The following is a 17,839-nucleotide window of genomic DNA, read 5'->3' on the forward strand; positions in this document are numbered from 1 at the left end:
ACCATCACTTACCCACCAGCATTGTGATATGGGACCAATTACTAAAGGCCTGTGCCTCAGTTTCCTCATCTGTAAAATGGGGATGATAAAAAATAGTCCTACTAATAGTACTTTCCTCAGAAGTCTGTTTTGAGGATTAATTGAGCGATGTCAAGGCTGTACTTCACAGAGAGTTAAGACCTCAGGAAATGTTGGCTATGAGAACAGGTCAAGAGGAAGATAAAGTAATAAGTTAAATGCTGCAATCCCTCCTCACACTGACCGAAATACGAAGGCTTTTCTTTTGGGGTGGGAACAGTGTTTCCTTTCCCAATTATCCCAGGTGTGGTCACAGAGCCCTGCTCCTGGTAGCTCTAAGTCGCTTCAGCCGTGTCCGACTCTTTGCGACGCCCATGGACTGTAGCCCAGCAGATGCCTCGGTCCATGGGATTCTCCAGGCTGGAACACTGGAGTGAGTTGCATGCCCTCCTCCCGGGGCTCTTCCCCAGCCAGGGATGGAACCTGTGTCTCCTGTCTCCTGCAATGGGAGGCAGCCCTTCTACCACCAGCGCCACTGATTCAGTCAATAAACGAGCCAGGAGAAGAGTCTGTACAGAGATCAGAACCAACCTCTAAAAATAACCCCCCCAGAATGGCACTGTATTTAATATCTTGTAATAACTTTTAATGAAGAATAATCTGAAAAAAATATGTGTGTGTTTAATTGAATCACTTTGCTATACACCTGAAACATGACAAATAAACTATATTTCAATTAAAAAAAAATTTTTTTTAGGACTTCCCTGGTGGTCCAGTGGTTAAGAATCTGCCTTCCAATGCAGGGGAGACAGGTTCGATCCCTAGTATGGGAAGATTCCATTTGTCTTGGGGCAACTAAGCCCGAGAGCCACAGCTACTGAGCGCTCACTCTTGAGTCCATGCTCTGCAACAAGAGAAGCCACCGAAATAAGCTCTCACCCCGCAACTAGAGAAAGCCCTCAGCAACAAAGATCTAGCACAGCCATAAATAAATTAAAAATATTGAGAAATTCGTTAGAAAAAAAAAATTTAAACCCCCAAGCCAAAAGTAAAAAGAAACCCAGAAAAACAAAAGTTGTATCAGAGGGAAATAGAGGGACGATCCCAGAATGTGACAGTGAGTGAGTCAAAGCATCTATTATTGAAAAGATTGTATTTTGAAAGAAACATTTTGATCACCCAGCAAAAGCAAAACTAGTTTGGGGGTGGCAAACCACAACGGATCCTCTTGTTAGAGCAAAATTAGTGCTGGTCTTACATTCAGGAGGTTACAAAACAGCCTGGCTGGTGACACTCGGGCCTAATTATCGTGCCTAATAATTACCTTGACTAATTACAGCAAAGGTTTTGGAGTATGTTTCTATTCCCAGACATTGAGTCATCAGTGACCCAGAAGAAATCATTTCGCTCTATTTGCGTCTTGGATCATCCACTTGGAAGCACCCTCGGCCAACCCCTCAGGGAAATTCCAAAGGCTTTGTTAATTAATATTTGGAAACAGGGTAATTTGTATACGTTGGGACTGTAGAAATATGACATCAGTATGTTTTGTATGGTGGGTTCATTTATTTAATTACTCAGCTATGCTCCCGGGGTACTTAATATTTATTAAGCTCCTATTCTGAGCCAAGCCCTGAAGTAGGAACTAGGAGTGCAGTAGTGAACCAGAAGGATGAACCCCTGTCCTCAGGCAGCTGAGAGTCTCATCGAGACAGATGATAGATCAGTGAAGCAATAAATAAAATCATCACAAACTGTTAAGTGCTATGAGGAAAGCTAAAAGAATTCTGCCACGGATAGCAGCAGGAGGCACCTACTTTTTTTTTAAGATTTATGTATTTATTTTATTTTTTGACTGCTCTGGGTCTTAGTTGCTGCACAAAGGCTTTCTCTTGCTGCAGCGACCAGGGGCCGCTCTTTATTGCGGAGCACAGGCTTCTCATTTCGGTGGCTGCTTCTTTTGCAGAGCGCAGCCTCTGTGGGGCACAGGCTCAGCAGTCGTGGTGAACGCGCTTGGTTGCCCACCCCATGCAGTCTCTCAAGGGAGCCCCAGGGAAAGAGTCCCCATAGTCCAACATGGTACCCTGCCCATTAATGCACCCTGGACTCATTCTTCTCCCTTCCACGTCTCACTTCGCTCCCTCTTAGAGCTTCCTGGAATCAGCTCTCAGGGCTGGGATGGGGCACACGATGTGTCTAGAGTGTAAAACGTAAGGATGCACTTAAACTGATAAAGGGATAAACACGTGTGTCTGTCCCTGTGATGGAGTAATGTGCTATGCTGTGCTTAGTCACTCAGTCATGTCTGACTCTTCGTGACCCCGTGGACTGCAGCCCACCAGGCTCCTCTGTCCGTGGGATTCTCCAGGCAAGAACACTGGAGTGGGTTGCCATTTCCTCCTCCAGGGGATCGTTCCAACCCAGGGAGCGAATCCAGGTCTCCCTCATTGCAGGCGGATTCTTTACCGTCTGAGCCACATTCTGCCATAAAGAGCAATGAAGTTCTGGTGCATGCCACAATGTGGGTGGACCTCAGAAACATCACAAGTGAGAGAAACCAGACACGAAAGGTCAGACATGGTAAGCTTCCATTTACGTGAAATGTCCGGAAGTGGTAAATCTAGTGGTTTGTTGGAGCTTGGGAGGAGGAGGAATGGAGGGTGAGTGCTTAGGGGATACAAGGTTTCTTCAGGGTGCTGAAAAATGTCTTGGAACTAAGTAGAGATGATGGTTGTACCACACTGAATGTATTAAAAGTCACTGAATCGTTCACTTTTAAATGACTGATGTTACTTTTATGTTGTATGAACTTCACCTCAATTGAAAGAAAACACACTAGGGGCTTCTCTTGTGGTCCAATGGCTAAGACTCTGTGCTCCCAGTTCCGGGGTCTGGGGTTCAACCCCTAGTCAGGGAACTAGATCCCACAGGCCGCAACTGAAAGTCCCGCAGGCCGAAACTAAGACTCCATGCAGCCAAATAAATAAATATTTTTTAAAAATACATTAAATGCACGCACACACACACACACACACACACAGAGGCATCCACTGAGCACGGACTGGGAATCCTCAGCCCAGTCCTGGGACGCTGCTTGGGAATTGTCACCTGGCATTGCCTCCAGGGAGGGGAAGCCCCTTCCGTGCTGGAAACCATCTGGTCCTTCCTTCCTGAAGCTACAAGAGGGAGAATTCATATTTCTTCGCTGAGGCCCTACTATGTGGAAGCCCCGTGCTGAACACTAGAAACTGTCTTCTTCAACCCGCTTGCCCCCTCTTGCCTCATCCATTTGATTTTTCTTCGTTGTATTCATAACCAACTGATTTTACATTACACATACATAATTTCTTATTTTTATCCCAGAACGATGTAAGCTTCACCAGGGCAGGAAATCTGTCTGTTTTGTTTATTATCATATCTCCTGTGTCTGGCACATAGTAGGTGCTCAATAAATACCAACCAAGTAAAGGAGCCTAGCGAGACAGACATTATCACCTCCAGTTTACAGATGGGAAATGTGTGCTCAGCGATTTGTCAATGTTCCTTTGACCTGGGTTTGAGCCTTGGATTGGGAAGCTCCCCTGGAGGAGGAAGTGGCAACTGACTCCAGTATTCTTGTCTGGAGAATCCCATGGGCAGAGGAGCCTGGCAGGATACGGTCCATAGGGTGGAAAAGAGTGGGACACAACTGAGCCACACTTAACCGACAAATAGCAGAGCCTGAATTTTGTTTTGCTTTTGTTTTGAGGGCTCTGGGTCTTCGTTTCTAAGCACAGGCTTTCCCTAGTTGCGGTGTGCAGGTTTCTCTCGTGGAGCAGGCGCTCTGGGGCTTTCGGATTCAGTAGTTGTGGCACTCAGGCTTAGTTGTCCCGAGGTCTGTGGACATGAACTTGGGCAAACTCCGGGAGCTGGTGATGGACAGGGAAACCCGGCATGCGGCAGTCCATGGGGTCGCGAAGAATCTGACACCACTTGGTGATTGGACAACAGCAATGTGGAACCTTAGTTCCCCGACCAGGGATTGAAACCGTGTCCCCTGCATTGGCAGATGGATTCTGAACCACTGGCCCACCAGGGAAGTCCTTTCAAAGTCCCTTGACTGGTAAGTAGCAAAGACTGAATTTGAACCCAAGGTCGTCTGGGGGCACGGCCCGGGGGGCAGGGAGCTTTCCGACGTCAGCGTCCCAGGCAAGGCTGGGGCGAGTCAGAAGTGTGAAAATTGAAGGCATCAAGGTGATGACTCACCTCTCAGGCCCAGGAGCCGGGAATCGTGACCGGGGGCTGAGTCACCATTTCCGCTCCCCTCGGTGCTGCCTTGTTCATACCTCCAGTTCTTGGCCTCCCTGAGCTCTTTGAGGGGAGGAGGCCAGGGGCTCCATGCAGTTTGGGCCTCCATTCTCGTCCTGCCTCTGCCTTCTCGGCCGGGACTGTCTGACCCAGGTGAAGCCACAGGCGTGGGCCCAGACCATATAGCTATGCATCCGTGCTAAGTCATATCCAACTCTTTGTGATCCTACCAACTGCAGCCTGCCAGGCTCCTCTGTCCACGGGATTCTCCAGGCAAGAATACTGGAGTGGGTTGCTATGCCCTCCTCCAGGGGATCTTCCCGACTCAGGGATCAAACCCGTGTCTCTCATGTCTCCTGCATTGGCAGGCGGGTTCTTTACCACTAACACCACCTGGGAAGCCCACCACACACCTATGGCAAGCTCTGAATGCTGGCAGTGGTGAGACCTTGAAGACATTCCTGCTCTGAGGTTTTCTTGAATGGACAGCAGCTATATAACCCCATCCATACCTGACTTACCTAAAACACTCCTTTAGTCTAATGTTTAAAAGAGAAAAAAAAGCCTTAACCTCAGAGAGAGATGGGTCTGAAGGCCCAGATCTGCCTTTTATTAACTGTGTGACCTAGGGTTCCTTACTTGACCACTCAGTTCTTCTATTTTCTCATCTGGAAAGTGAGATAATAACATTATCTGTTTCCATGTGTGGGCAAGAGGATGGAACAGGACTTTGAAAAAAAAATTGCTTATTTATTTATTGGTGTGCTGGATTTTCCTTGGTGCGAGGGGGCTTTCTCTAGTTGGGGCGAGCGGGGGCTGCTCTCCCGTTGCGGTGCTCAGGCTTCTCCTTGCGGCGGCTTCTCTTGGTGCGGAGCACGGGCTCCAGGCTTCAGTAGTTGCAGGTGAAGGGCTCCAGAGAAGGGACTCAGTAGTTGTGGCACATGGGCTTCATTGTGCCGAGGCACGTGGAGTCTTCCTGGGCCAGGGTTCGAATCCACATCCCCTGCATTGGCAGGTGGACTCTTATCCACTGAGTCACCGGGAAAGTCCTTTCTTTCCCTTCTTTTTTTTTTGATCGAAGTATAGTTGACTTACAATGTTGTGCTAATTTCTGCTGTACAGAAAAGTGACTCAGTTACACACATACATACATTCTTTTTTGATCTATATGTGGGCTTCCCAGGTGGCGCTACTGGTAAACGACCCGCCTCCCAGTGCAGGAGACGTAAGAGATACAGGTTGGATCCCTGGGTTGGGAAAATCCCCTGGAGGAGGGAGTGGCAACCCAGTCCCGTTTCTGGCCTGGAGAATCCCATGGATAGAGGAGCCTGGTGTGCCTCAGTCCACAGGGTCGCAAAGAGTCAGACACGACTGAAGTGACTTTGCACACATGCAGCATATCTATAGTCTTTTCCATATGGTTTGTCCCAGGAGATTGGATATAGTTCCCTGTGCTATATAGTATGAACATCTATAGATGTTTTCAGCATCTCTTCAAAGGTGTGTAATGACCGTCTCTGTATTACCTCCTGTGAATGCCCTGAGAAAGTTGATCTCGCTGTGGATATTTCGCGCTGCTTTCTCGGCACACTTCAACTCTGCCCTACGGTGGCCGTTTATGTCCTGGCCGTCCAAATCCTCTCTTTCCCCTGTGCTAACAGTCCCTGTGGTCCCCTTCTCACCAATCTCCTGCACGGTCAAATTCACAGCCTTTGACCTGAGGGGAGCCAGCAGATCCATCCCCAGGTCATGGTGATTGGTTCATGGCGGAGTCCATGTCCCCAGCAGGGCCAGCCAGAGAAAACAAGGCTCCAACCTTCCTTGACTTCTTTTCCAGCACTTGGACAGAGAAACTCTGTCTCCCTCTGCATTTGGTTCAGCAATATGGGGAATGTGAAGTTGCCAGGGAACCCCAAGACAAGCCAGAAAATGAGGAGACCACAAAGAAGGCAAAACCAAGGATGGCAGAGATTCCGGGTCTGGATGATCTTATTACCTGGGTCTCTGGATCCAGCCTCATCCAAAGTCAAGCCATGCCTGAAATTTCCCATGATGGAAGGGAATGAATTTCTCCTTCTTTTTCTTAGTAGTAGGAGTCAAAGTCACTTAGTCGTGTCTGACTCTTTGCCACCCCATGGATTGTAGCCCACAAGGCTCCTCTGTCCATGGGACCCTCCAGGCAAGAATACTGGAGTGAGGTGCCATTCCTTTCTCCAGGTGTGGGGGTGGGGGGGGGGCGGCGCGGATCTTCCAGACCCAGGGATCGAACCCACGTCTCCTGCATTGCAAGCAGCTTCTTTACCGTTGGAGCCACCTACCATAGGAGCCCACTACTATTATATAATATTATTATTTTAATGATTATTTATTTTTTAACAACTTAGGTTGAGATTGTTGGATTTTTGCTTTTGAGTTTTTTCATTTGCCTCCTTGTAGTGAATCTTAATTGATCCCCATGCCCAGAAGGAAGAAAACACAGAACCATATTCAGCCAAACTTGGCTCTCCAGCCTGGGGGCTCATAGATTTGCTGCTAGACCTGCCCAGAAGGAGTTAAGTACATTTTTTTTTTTTTTTTAATGCTAAATGATGTGGAAAGCATGAGCCTCCCTGTTTTGGAGGGAAGCAGGTAGGCACAGAAAAGACAACGCCCGGCCCTCAGATCCTTGGAGACTTTATTTAAAAAAAGAAGAGAACGGGGAAGAGCTTTTGTGATCTGAGCAAAAGCCTGGGCGGCAGGAGTGAACAGACGGACTCATTACTTTATGTCTGGCTCTGTGGTTTTCTTGCATGGGATGGGGGCTGGAGGCTCTCCTTTGTGGAAAGAACCACAGCTGTTACCCGGAGAGGTGTTTACACATTCGGTGAACAATTGTCTTTGAATTCTAATTTTTATTTTCCAAATAAGATGGACTGCTCTTGAGATTAGTCAGAGGTCCCCAGGCTGGGAGAGAGGAGGCTGCTGGCTGCTGATAAGGCTGGCGGGTCAGTAGATAGCGAGAGCGGGAGCAGGAGACGCGGGGAGGGAGAGAGGAGGAGGCGTGGGACTCCCAAGGTCAGACGCTGACTCCCTCACTTACCGGCTGCTCCAGTTGCCATGACAGCAACACAAAGTACCCCCCAAACTCAGCGCCATGAAGCAACCATCTCTTAGGCTTACAGATGCCTGGCAGGACACATCAGTAGGGGCTTCCCCGGTGGCTCCCTCGTAAAGAGTCTGCCTGCCGATGCAGGGGACGAGGGAAGCTAGGGTTCAATCCCTGGGTCAGGAAGACCCCCCGGACCAGGGCATGGCAACCCACTCCAGTATCCTTGCCGGGAGAATCCCATGGACAGAGGGGACTGGCAGGCTACAGTCCATGGGGTCACCAAGACTGAAGTGACTTATCATGCACATTTTTTTTCACATTCTTTCTCATACAGGTTATACAGAATGTTGAGTAGATCTCCCTGTGCTATGTAGTAGGTCCTTGTCGGTTATCTATCTTACATGTGGTAGCGTGTGTATGTTCATCCCATGCTCCTGACTTATCCCTCTCCATGTTTCCCTCCGATAACCATGATTTCGTTTTCCATAACTGTAAGTCTGAAAAATATGGAATGCTTCATGAATTTTCATGTTACCCTCCTGCAGGAGCCATGTTACTCTTCTCGGTATAGTTCTAATTTTAGTGTATGTGCTGAAGCAAGCACCTAACTGTGTTTTTTGGTTAAACATTATTTTCAGATGTATTTGACAGAAATAATGTATGGGTTATCATTAAAACAAACAAAAACACAAAAGAGTAAAAAAAAAAAGAGCAATCCCCTTGCAGTGACCAATCCCACTGTAATGTGATAAGGACCATATATATCGTTCTACATACTGAGAAATCCCTCGAGAGTCCCTTGGACTGCAAGATCAAACCAATCATTCCTAAAGGAAATCAGTCCTGAATATTCATTGGATAGATGGCTGCTGAAGCTGAAGATCCAATACTTTGGCCACCTGATTCAAAGAACTGACTCACTGGAAAAGACCCTGATGCTGGGAGAGACTGAGGGCAGGAGGAGAAGGGGACGACAGAGGATGAGATGGTTGGATGGCATCACTGACTCGATGGACATGAATTTGAGCAAACTCCGGGAGACAGTGAAGGACAGGGAAGCCGAACGTGCTGCAGTCCACGGGGTCACAAATAGTCGGACACGACTGAGTGGCTGAACACCACCACCACAATATACATTCTACAAAATGAATGCATGCATGTACAGGGTGTGTTTTTCAACAGTGAGTTCATGTGATAGGACCCCTTTTACTACCTGCCGTATTCAGCTAACATATCTGGGCAATCAGATAAGGGTTGAGGGCAGAGCAACTCCAGAGGGCATCTCTATAGAGGGCAGTGTGAGTGGGCTGGAGAGGAAGCATCACATGGAATGCCCAGTCCATTCAACTTCAGCACTGTGGACAGGGGCGCAGCTCCCCCCTCCAACCCTGGTAGTAAGTGTTTGGGTTTATGGTCAATGCAAAGATGACTAAGACACTGTCCTCAGGGAATTCACAGTCTTGTGGGAGGGTCAGCTTTGTGGTGGAATGTGAAAACTGTTAGTTGCTCAGTCGTGTCCGACTCTTTGCAACCCCATGGACTGTAGCCCACCAGGCTCCTCTGTCCATGGGATTCTCCAGACAAGAATACTGGAGTGGGTTGCCATTCCCTTATCCAGGGGATCTTTCCAACCCAGGGATGGAACCCGGGTCTCCCGTACTGCAGGCAGATTCTTTACCATCAGAACCACCATAATAACTTAATAATGACATAACAAGAAAATACAGATGCAATTTCCCAAACTCTGCCCACAAGACTTCAGTAGGATCTTACTGTAAGTTGAAGGGAATTTTGTCCTGACACATGTTTTGTGAAAGAATGAACTTCTGTTGTGTTTGACTGATTTGGATGAGTTCTGGTGTGGTTTATCTAAAGGCCACTGAATGCATCTATAATACTCAATAAAAACTTCATTCTTTTAGTATATAGTCAAAGTTATGGTTTTTCAGTAGTCATGTACAAATGTGAGAGTTGGGCCATAAAGAAGGCTAAGCGCCGAAGAAGGTGAAGCTCCACTACTTTGGCCACATGATGCAAAGAGCTGAATCGGAAAAGATCCTGATGCTGGGAAAGATTGAGGGCAGGAGGAGAAGGGGGCAGCAGAGGAGAGATGGTTACATAACATCACCAATTCAATGAACATGCTTCTGAGCAAACTCCGGGAGATAGCAAAGGACAGGGGAGCCTGGTGTGCTGCAGTCCATGGGGTCACAAAGAGTCGGACACTTGGTGACTGAACAACAACGGTGATCATGAACATCCACTAAGCACTCTGTGCTAAGCATGTTGCTTGTATTATCTCAGTTAATCCTCTTCACCACACTCTAATGGAGATAAACTTAAGGATCCTGTTTTACAGATGAAGAAACTGAAGGTCAGAAAGATGAATCAACAGGAGTGAATGGTGATGATCTTACAAACACAGAGGGAAAACCTCTAGATGTGGTATTTGAGTGGCTAAAGCCTGTGGCCCGGTATGACATTCAGCTAACTGGCCTTGGGGGTTAAGGTACATGCATGCTGAGACAGGGTGTGTTTGCAGTTGGACTCTTTAATTATTCACGCTGTAATAACGAGCTGCCCTGGAGGCTCAACTAGTAAAGAATCCGCCTGCAATTCGGGAGACCTGGGTTCGATCCCTGGGTTGGGAAGATCCCCTGGAGAAGGGAACAGCTACACACTCCAGTGTTCTGGCCTGAAGAATTCCATGGACTGTATAGTCCATGGGGTTGCAAAGAGTCAGAGAGGACTGAGAGACTTTCACCTCACAAGGAGCTGCTGCTAAAACTCACTCACCTCCGTACAGCCACGCAGGAACAGTAAACTTGTGTCTCCTGGCCGGCGGGACGTGGCTGTAATGTCCCGGGCCGCCACAGCCACATCTTGTATTGTCTTTGTATCTATGGAAGCATCTAGAGCAGGCACTTGTCCAGGGGTCCCCCAGCCTTGCCGGTTTACTTCCCAGACAGGTCCTCGGGCGTCTCTCTCTCGCCCCCTGCTGTCTGCTTTCCATACTGCAGCCAGCCTTCTCTAATAAGTGAGGCTGTGAACTATTAATATTTTGCTCTGTTGTTGCTTTGTTTTCCTGTATTCCTTTTTCCTTATTGGCACTTGTACGATTTATTTATTTATTTTTAATTTAACTTATTTATTTGACTGCATCGGGTCTTTGCTGTGGCATGAGAGATCTTTAATTGCAGCATGTGGAATCCAGTTCCTGTATCAGGGGTCGAAGCCCTGTCTGCCTGCATCAGGAAGCGTGGAGCCTTAGACACCGGGCCACCAAGGAGGTCCCTAGGATTTATTTTATTAATCTTGAAATAAAAATAATTCAGTAAGAAATGTTTCATAGATGCCTCGACTATTGAGTTTGGCTCATAGAAATTATGTGTTGTTTTTTTTTTCAGGTAAGAAAAATGATTCCCCAATTATTGCTAAAAATATTTGTCTCCTTATCTGTTCTGAACTGAACTTATCTGTTCTTTGTTTCTCGAATGTGTAATATTCATTTATTGAATTTCTTGGCTCTTTATTTCTATTTTTTTTCCTTTTTTTTTTCTTTATTTCTATTTAATACTTCATATGCATTCCTTTAGTCTCTGAGTTTAGTTTTGTTTTGTTTTCTATAATAAATTATACACCACTCCAAGAAAATGCATATCTGACCCCTCCTTGGATGCCCCTTCATGGCAACCCACCCGTTCTAGGGGTGCCGTGAATGCCCCTTGGTGTTCATGCACACCTCATTCCCACCCCCGAACCCCCGCCTGACTTTCAGACCCTGCTTCATACACAGGCGCTGTTCACCACCCCTGCTCCTTGTTTGGCCCTGATAACATGTATTTACAGAACGGCCACGCCAAGGAACTGTGGCCACCCCCGCCCTCCTTGGGTCAGCCTGTCTTGGGGAGAGGGAGGCGGTCTCCACAGGAAATAGGTCTCTGCGGCTGCCCACAGGCCTCTCGGCTAAACACACCAAGGATTTTTTTGTCATCATCACCATTCCCATCAATGGTGGTAGGACATTACTCTGCGATGCCTTTCCAGAGCTACAAATTATTCCCAAGGAGGCTCTGAAACAAGCCTTATTTCCTCTGCTGAATCAGTTCCCTGGAGGAACTGGCGGGCTGGGAGCAGGGGAGGGGAGGGGGAGACTCTAGAAACCCCAGTCTCCCGTCAATTCTTCCTTCCTTTTTTTTTCCTTTAACTCTTAGTTGCAGCATGTGGGATCTAGTTCCTTGACCAGGATTGAACCTGGACCCTCTGCATTTGGGAGCAAGAAGTCTTAGCCACTGTACCACCAAGGAAGTCCCCCCACCCATATTTTTTAAAAGTAAGAAAAAAAAAAGGTGAAATTAGCATTTATATTTTATCTAAGCCAGTATATCAAAAACTGTATCATATCAACATATACTCCAGGTTTTCTTAGTTTTTAATGAGATATTTTAAAGTATCTAGAATGCAAAAGTAGGAAGTCAAGAGATACCTGGAGTAACAGGCAAGTTTGGCCTTGGAGTACAAAATGAAGCAGGGCAAAGGCTAACAGACTTTTGCCAAGAGAACAGCCTGGTCACAGCAAACACCCTCTTCCAACAACACAAGAGATGACTCTACACATGGACATCACCAGATAGTCAATACCAAAATCAGATTGATTATATTCTTTGCAGCCAAAGATGGACAAGCTCTATACAGTCAGCAAAAACAAGACCAGGAGCTGACTGTGCCTCAGATCATGAACTCCTTATTGCCAAATTCAGACTTAAAGAAAGTAGGGAAAACCACTAGACCATTCAGATATGGCCTAAATCAAATCCCTTGCAATTATACAGTGGAAGTGAGAAATTCAAGGGATTAAATCTGATAGAGTGCCTGATTAACTATGGATGGAGGTTCCTAACATTGTACAGGAGGCAGTGATCAAAACCATCCCCAAGAAAAAGAAATGCAAAACGGCAAAATGATTGTTTAAGGAGGCCTTACAAATAGCTGAGAAAAGAAGAGAAGCAAAAAGCAAAGGAGAAAGGGAAAGATATACCCATCTGAATGCAGAGTTCCAAAGAATAGCAGGGAGAGATAAGAAAGCCTTCCTCACTGATCAGTGCAAAGAAATAGAGTAAAACAATAGCAGGGGAGAAACTAGAGATCTCTTCAAGAAAATTAGAGATACCAAGGGAACATTTCATGCAAAGATGGGCATGATAAAGTACAGAACAGTATGGACCTAACAGAAGCAGAAGATATTAAGAAAAGGTGGAAAGAATACACAGAATTATACAAAAAAGATCTTCATGACCCAAACAACCATGATGGCATGATCACTCACCTAGAGCTAGACATCCTGGAGTCCGAAATCAAGTGGGCCTTAGGAAGCATCACTATGAACAAAAGCATCACTCTACTAACAAAGCTAGTGGAGGTGATGGAATTCCAGTTGAGCTGTTTCAGGTCCTAAAAGATGATGCTGTTAAATTGTTGCACTCAGTATGCCAGCAAATTTGGAAAACTCAGCAGTGGCCACAGGACAGGAAAAGGTCAGTTTTCATTCCAATCCCAAGGAAAGGCAATGCCAAAGAATGTTCAAACTACCACACAATTGCACTCATCTCACATGCTAGCAAAGTAGTGCTCAAAATTCTCCAAGCGAGGCTTCAACAGTATGTGAACCAAGAACTTCCAGATGTTCAGGCTGGATTTAGAAAAGGCAGAGGAACCAGAGATCAAATTGCCAATTTGATAATAGAAAAAGCAAAAGAGTTCCAGAAAAGCATCTACTTCTTCTTTATTGACTATGTCAAAGCCTTTGACTGTGTGGATCACAACAAACTGTGGAAAATTCTTAAAAAGATGGGAATAACAGACCAACTGACCTGCCTCCTAAGAAATCTGTATGCAGGTCAGGAAGCAACAGTTAGAATCAGACATGGAGCAACAGACTGGTTCCAAATTGGAAAAGGAGTAGCAAGACTGCATATTGTCACCCTGCTTATTTAACTTCTATGCAGAGTACATCTTGTGAAATGCCAGGCTGGATGAAGTAAAAGCTGGAATCTACATTGCCAGAAGAAATATCAATAACCTCAGATATGCAGATGACACCACCCTTATGGCAGAAAGTGAAGAGGAACTGAAGAGCTTCTTGATGAATGTGAAAGAGGAGAGTGAAAAAGCTGGCTTAAAACTCAATATTCAAAAAAGGAAGATCATGGCATCTGGTCCCATCACTTCATGGCAAATAGATGGGGAAACAATGGAAACAGTGACAGACTTTATTTTCTTGGGCTCCAAAATCACTGCAGATGGTGAATTGAGCCATGAAATTAAAAGATGCTTGCTCCTTGGAAGAAAACCTATGACCAACCTAGACAGCATATTAAAAAGCAGAGACATTACTTTGTCAACAAAGGTCCATCTAGTCAAAGCTGTGGGTTTCCAGTAGTCATGTATGGATGTGAGAGTTGGACTATAGAGAAAGTGAGTGCCGAAGAACTGATGCTTTTCAACTGTGGTGTTGGAGAAGACTCTTTCGAGTCCCTTGGACTGCAAGGAGATCCAACCAGTCCATCCGAAAGGAAATCAGTCCTGAATATTCATTGGAAGGACTGATGCTGAAGCTGAAACTCCAATACTTTGGCCACATGATGTGAAGAACTGACTCATATGAAAAGACCCTGATGCTGGGAAAGATTGAAGGCTGGAGGAGAAGGGGACGACAGAGGATGAGATTGTTGGATGGCATCACCGACTTGACGGACATGAGTTTGAACAAGCTCCGGGAGTGGGTGATGGACAGGGAAGCCTGGCGTGGTACAGTCCATGGGGTCGCAAAGAGTCAGACACGACTGAACAACTGAACTGAACTGAATGAGATATTTTGTTCTTTTTTCATACCAAGTTAGGAAACCCTATGAATATTTTACACCACTAACATGTGTCAATTTGGGGGCCCCACACATTTTGTGCTTAGTCGTTCAGTGGCGTTCAACTCTGTTGCAATCCAATGAACTGTAGCCCCCCAGGCTTCTCTGTCGATGGGGATTCTCCGGGCAAGAATACTGGAGTGGGTTGCCATTTCCAACCCCTAATTAGGGGTTAATTAACGACATGTGGCTGGTGGCTCCCACATGGATAGCACTGCTCCAGAATGCTGGTTCTCAGCAGGAAGTTACCCCCGCCCCACTCCACCCCCGTCTCACTAGGGAAACATGTGGGAAATCTGAGGTGCTCTTTTTGTCTCCACACCTTTTTCTCTCCTTTGGCCGCACCTTGCTGCTCCTGGGATCTCTGTCCCTGTTGTTGTTCAGTCGCTCAGTCGGGTCCGACTCTTTGTGACCCCGAGGACTGCAGCACGCCAGGCTCCTCTCTTCACTATCTCCCGGAGTTTGCTCAGCTGCATGTTCATTGAGTTGGTGAGACTATATAATCATCTTATCCTCTGCTGCCCTCTTCTCCTTTTGCACTCAATCTTTCCCAGCATCAGGGTCTTTTCCAATAAGTCAGTTCTTCGCATCAGGTGCCAGAGTAGTGGAGCTGGAGCTTCAGCTTCAGCATCAGTCCTTCCAATGAATATTCAGGGTTAGTTGATTTCCTTTAGGATTGACTGGTTGATCTCCTTACTGTCCGAGTCTTCTCCAGCACCACAATTCGAAAGCCTCAATTTTTTGGAGTTCAGTCTTCTTTATGGCCCAACTCTCACATCCGTACATGACTACTGGAAAAACCATAGCTTTGACTGTACAGAGCTTTGTTGGCAGGGATCAAACCCATGCCCTCTGCAGTGGAAGCGTGAAGTGTTAGCCACTGGACCACAAGGGAAGTTCCTGTTTCCACAATCATTGAGGAGCTGTTGGTGTAAAGTGGGCAGAAGCCAGGCACGCCGCCGCTCCTGTAATGCCTGGGACAGTGCTGCCAAATGAATGGTCCCGTATCCCCCCTGTGACTTTTGAATCTTCCACTGAACATTCACAAAGATGGTAAAGCAAACGAACAAGCAAACAGAAACATCTGTAAGCTCTGAACTACCTCTCTGTTTTATGTATGATCCCCAAGTGTCTTTTGGACTATTTTGTTGTACACTGAACAGTCCAAGAAGTTAGCTACCCAGTAAATCCCGGGAAGACCATGCTTTGTTTAGTTTGGAGTCTTACCAGGAGTCATCTACCAGCTGGGAAATTCACATTTCCAAATGTGGTGTCTATGGGACGACACAGGACAGCCTTATCAGTTTGCATTTTCAGCATCTGCCCGCTCCTTTAAGTCTCGCAGAGTATTTGTGCCTACGCATTTATTTGTAGAAATGCATATTATTTTATTATAAATGACATTTTTTATATTTTTCCTTTTAAAAAGACAGTTGGGTCATGGTATTCATTTTTGTAAATTATGCGTGGGGAGAGGTTACATTGTCCGTGAATTTTCTTTCAGGAGAGTAAAGTGAGATTATGAAATATTTGTATTAAAAGGAAGCTTTAGGGACTTCCATGGTGGTCCAGCAGCTAAGACTCCATGCTCCCAATGCAGGGGGCCTGGGTAATATCCATGGGCAGGGAATTGGATTCCACATGCCACAACTAAGTGTTCGCTTGGTGCAACATAAGATTCCCGCCGGCCGCAACAAAGATCAAAAATCCTGTGTGCCGCAAGTAAGACCTGGTGCAGCCAAATACTTTTTTTAAAAGAAAAAAAAAAGGACCTTTGGGTGTAATGGGTTGTCTGCAAGACCCAGGCCCTGGCCTAGCCCAACTCTCCTGTTGCTTGGAGGGACTGAACTGTCTTTTCACCACCTGAGGTTTCTAGGGCATCTCCTGATGACACAGTTTGATTGTGTCCCAAACCCTGACGGATCTAGGCAAAGCAGTCAGAACCAGGTCAATAAGAGCCTTGAATGCCATCCTAAGGGCTTTGAACTTAATCCTGAAGGCAAAAGAAGCCACGGAACAGTGGCTATTTGTTCTTCATTTTATTTCCAATTGTCCATGTCCACAGCCACTCTTCAAAATTTTCCCCATATTTAATAAAGCCTTCATCTTGAAATAATTTTAGAGTTACAAGAGGTTGCAAACATAATATAGAGAGTTCTCATCCACTTTTCACCCGCCTTTCCCTAATAATAACATCTTATATAAATAAAGAGTCCATTATCAAAACCAGGAAATTAACACTGGTATAATGCTATTCACTAAACCCCAAACTTCATTCATGTTCACCGGTTTTTACAGGCGTTTTGTGTGTGTGTGTGTGTGTAATACTATGAAATTTTATTACATGTGTCTAGATTCTTGTAACCACTTCCATAACTGGGATACAAAATGGTGGCAACATTACATGTTCAAAAACTATGTGCTTTACTGATATGCAAATAACTGTGTGTTATTTGGTAAGTATTCACAGTGGATCATTGTATAGACTCTACAAAGAAGGATGGGGGAAATGACAGGACACATCCCTTTTTATTTCCTTTGATCAGGTATATTTTTTATTTTATTATTATTTTTTAATGTATTTTTTTTAAAGAGTCAGAAGTATTGTTTCCACATTTTAGGTAGCTAAATTTCCATTCACTGCTCAGTCTTATAACTCTGTTTCATCAAAATTTGTTATCTTTATCAAAGGACTTCAAACTAGAAACCCAAACACATGGGATGGCATGACATATCCCCTTTGCTGTATCTTTTTTTAAAGGAATTATAAGAATAATTTGTGAAATAATTTTAATAATGAGTCAGTACCTAGACTGTGGATCGCAATCTTGACTGCTGATTAGGAGCACGTGAACAGAAAGATACTTTTTAAAATCTTATGTCCAGGCCCTAATTTATACCAATCAAATCAGAACCTATTGGGACTTCCCTGGCAGTCTGGGGGTTAGGACTCCACCCTTCCAATGCGTGGGGTGCCGGTTCAATCCCTAGTCAGGAAACTAATATCTCATATGCCTCTTGGTGTGTCCTAAATAAAACTAAAATGAAAGATATTAAAAATGTTTATTTACATGGATAGCATATAAATGCAATCAAAGTTAAAAAACAGTCAGAACCCTATTTCCATAGGGTCCAGGCATCAGCAATATTTCAAACTTTTAATTTTGAGGTTATTTTAGATTTATGGAAAATTTGTTTTTAAAAAAAAGCCCAAATAGTTCCTCTAAGACCTGATGCTGGGAAAGATTGAAGGCAGGAGGAGAAGGGGACGACAGAGGATGAGATGGTTGGATGGCATCACCGACTCGATGGACATGAGTTTAAGCAAGCTCCAGGAGACAGTGGGGGACAGAGGAGCCTGGTGTGCTGCAGTCCATGGGGTGGGAGAGTTGGGCACGGCTGAGCAACTGAAAAGCAACATCTCTTATAATCATAGGGCAATGGGGTCATTGGTTATGGAGCAATAAACAACTCACATGTGCCTACCTCCTAGTTCTGTAAAAAAAATTTTTTTTTTAAGAAAACC

The 17,839-nt window shown here is 45.5% G+C and overlaps 1 non-coding gene across 1 annotated transcript; it reads right to left on the bottom strand.

Moving 5' to 3' along the window:
- Positions 1-7,893: 7,893 nt before the first annotated feature.
- Positions 7,894-7,997, bottom strand: LOC122433640. Its single transcript, XR_006267136.1, has one exon. It is a non-coding gene; the product is annotated as a U6 spliceosomal RNA (small nuclear RNA).
- Between the last annotated feature and the right edge of the window lie 9,842 nt (positions 7,998-17,839).

The sequence above is a fragment of the Cervus canadensis genome, chromosome 32 (assembly GCF_019320065.1).
Source record: "Cervus canadensis isolate Bull #8, Minnesota chromosome 32, ASM1932006v1, whole genome shotgun sequence".
In the NCBI taxonomy this organism is placed as follows: Eukaryota; Metazoa; Chordata; class Mammalia; order Artiodactyla; family Cervidae; genus Cervus; species Cervus canadensis.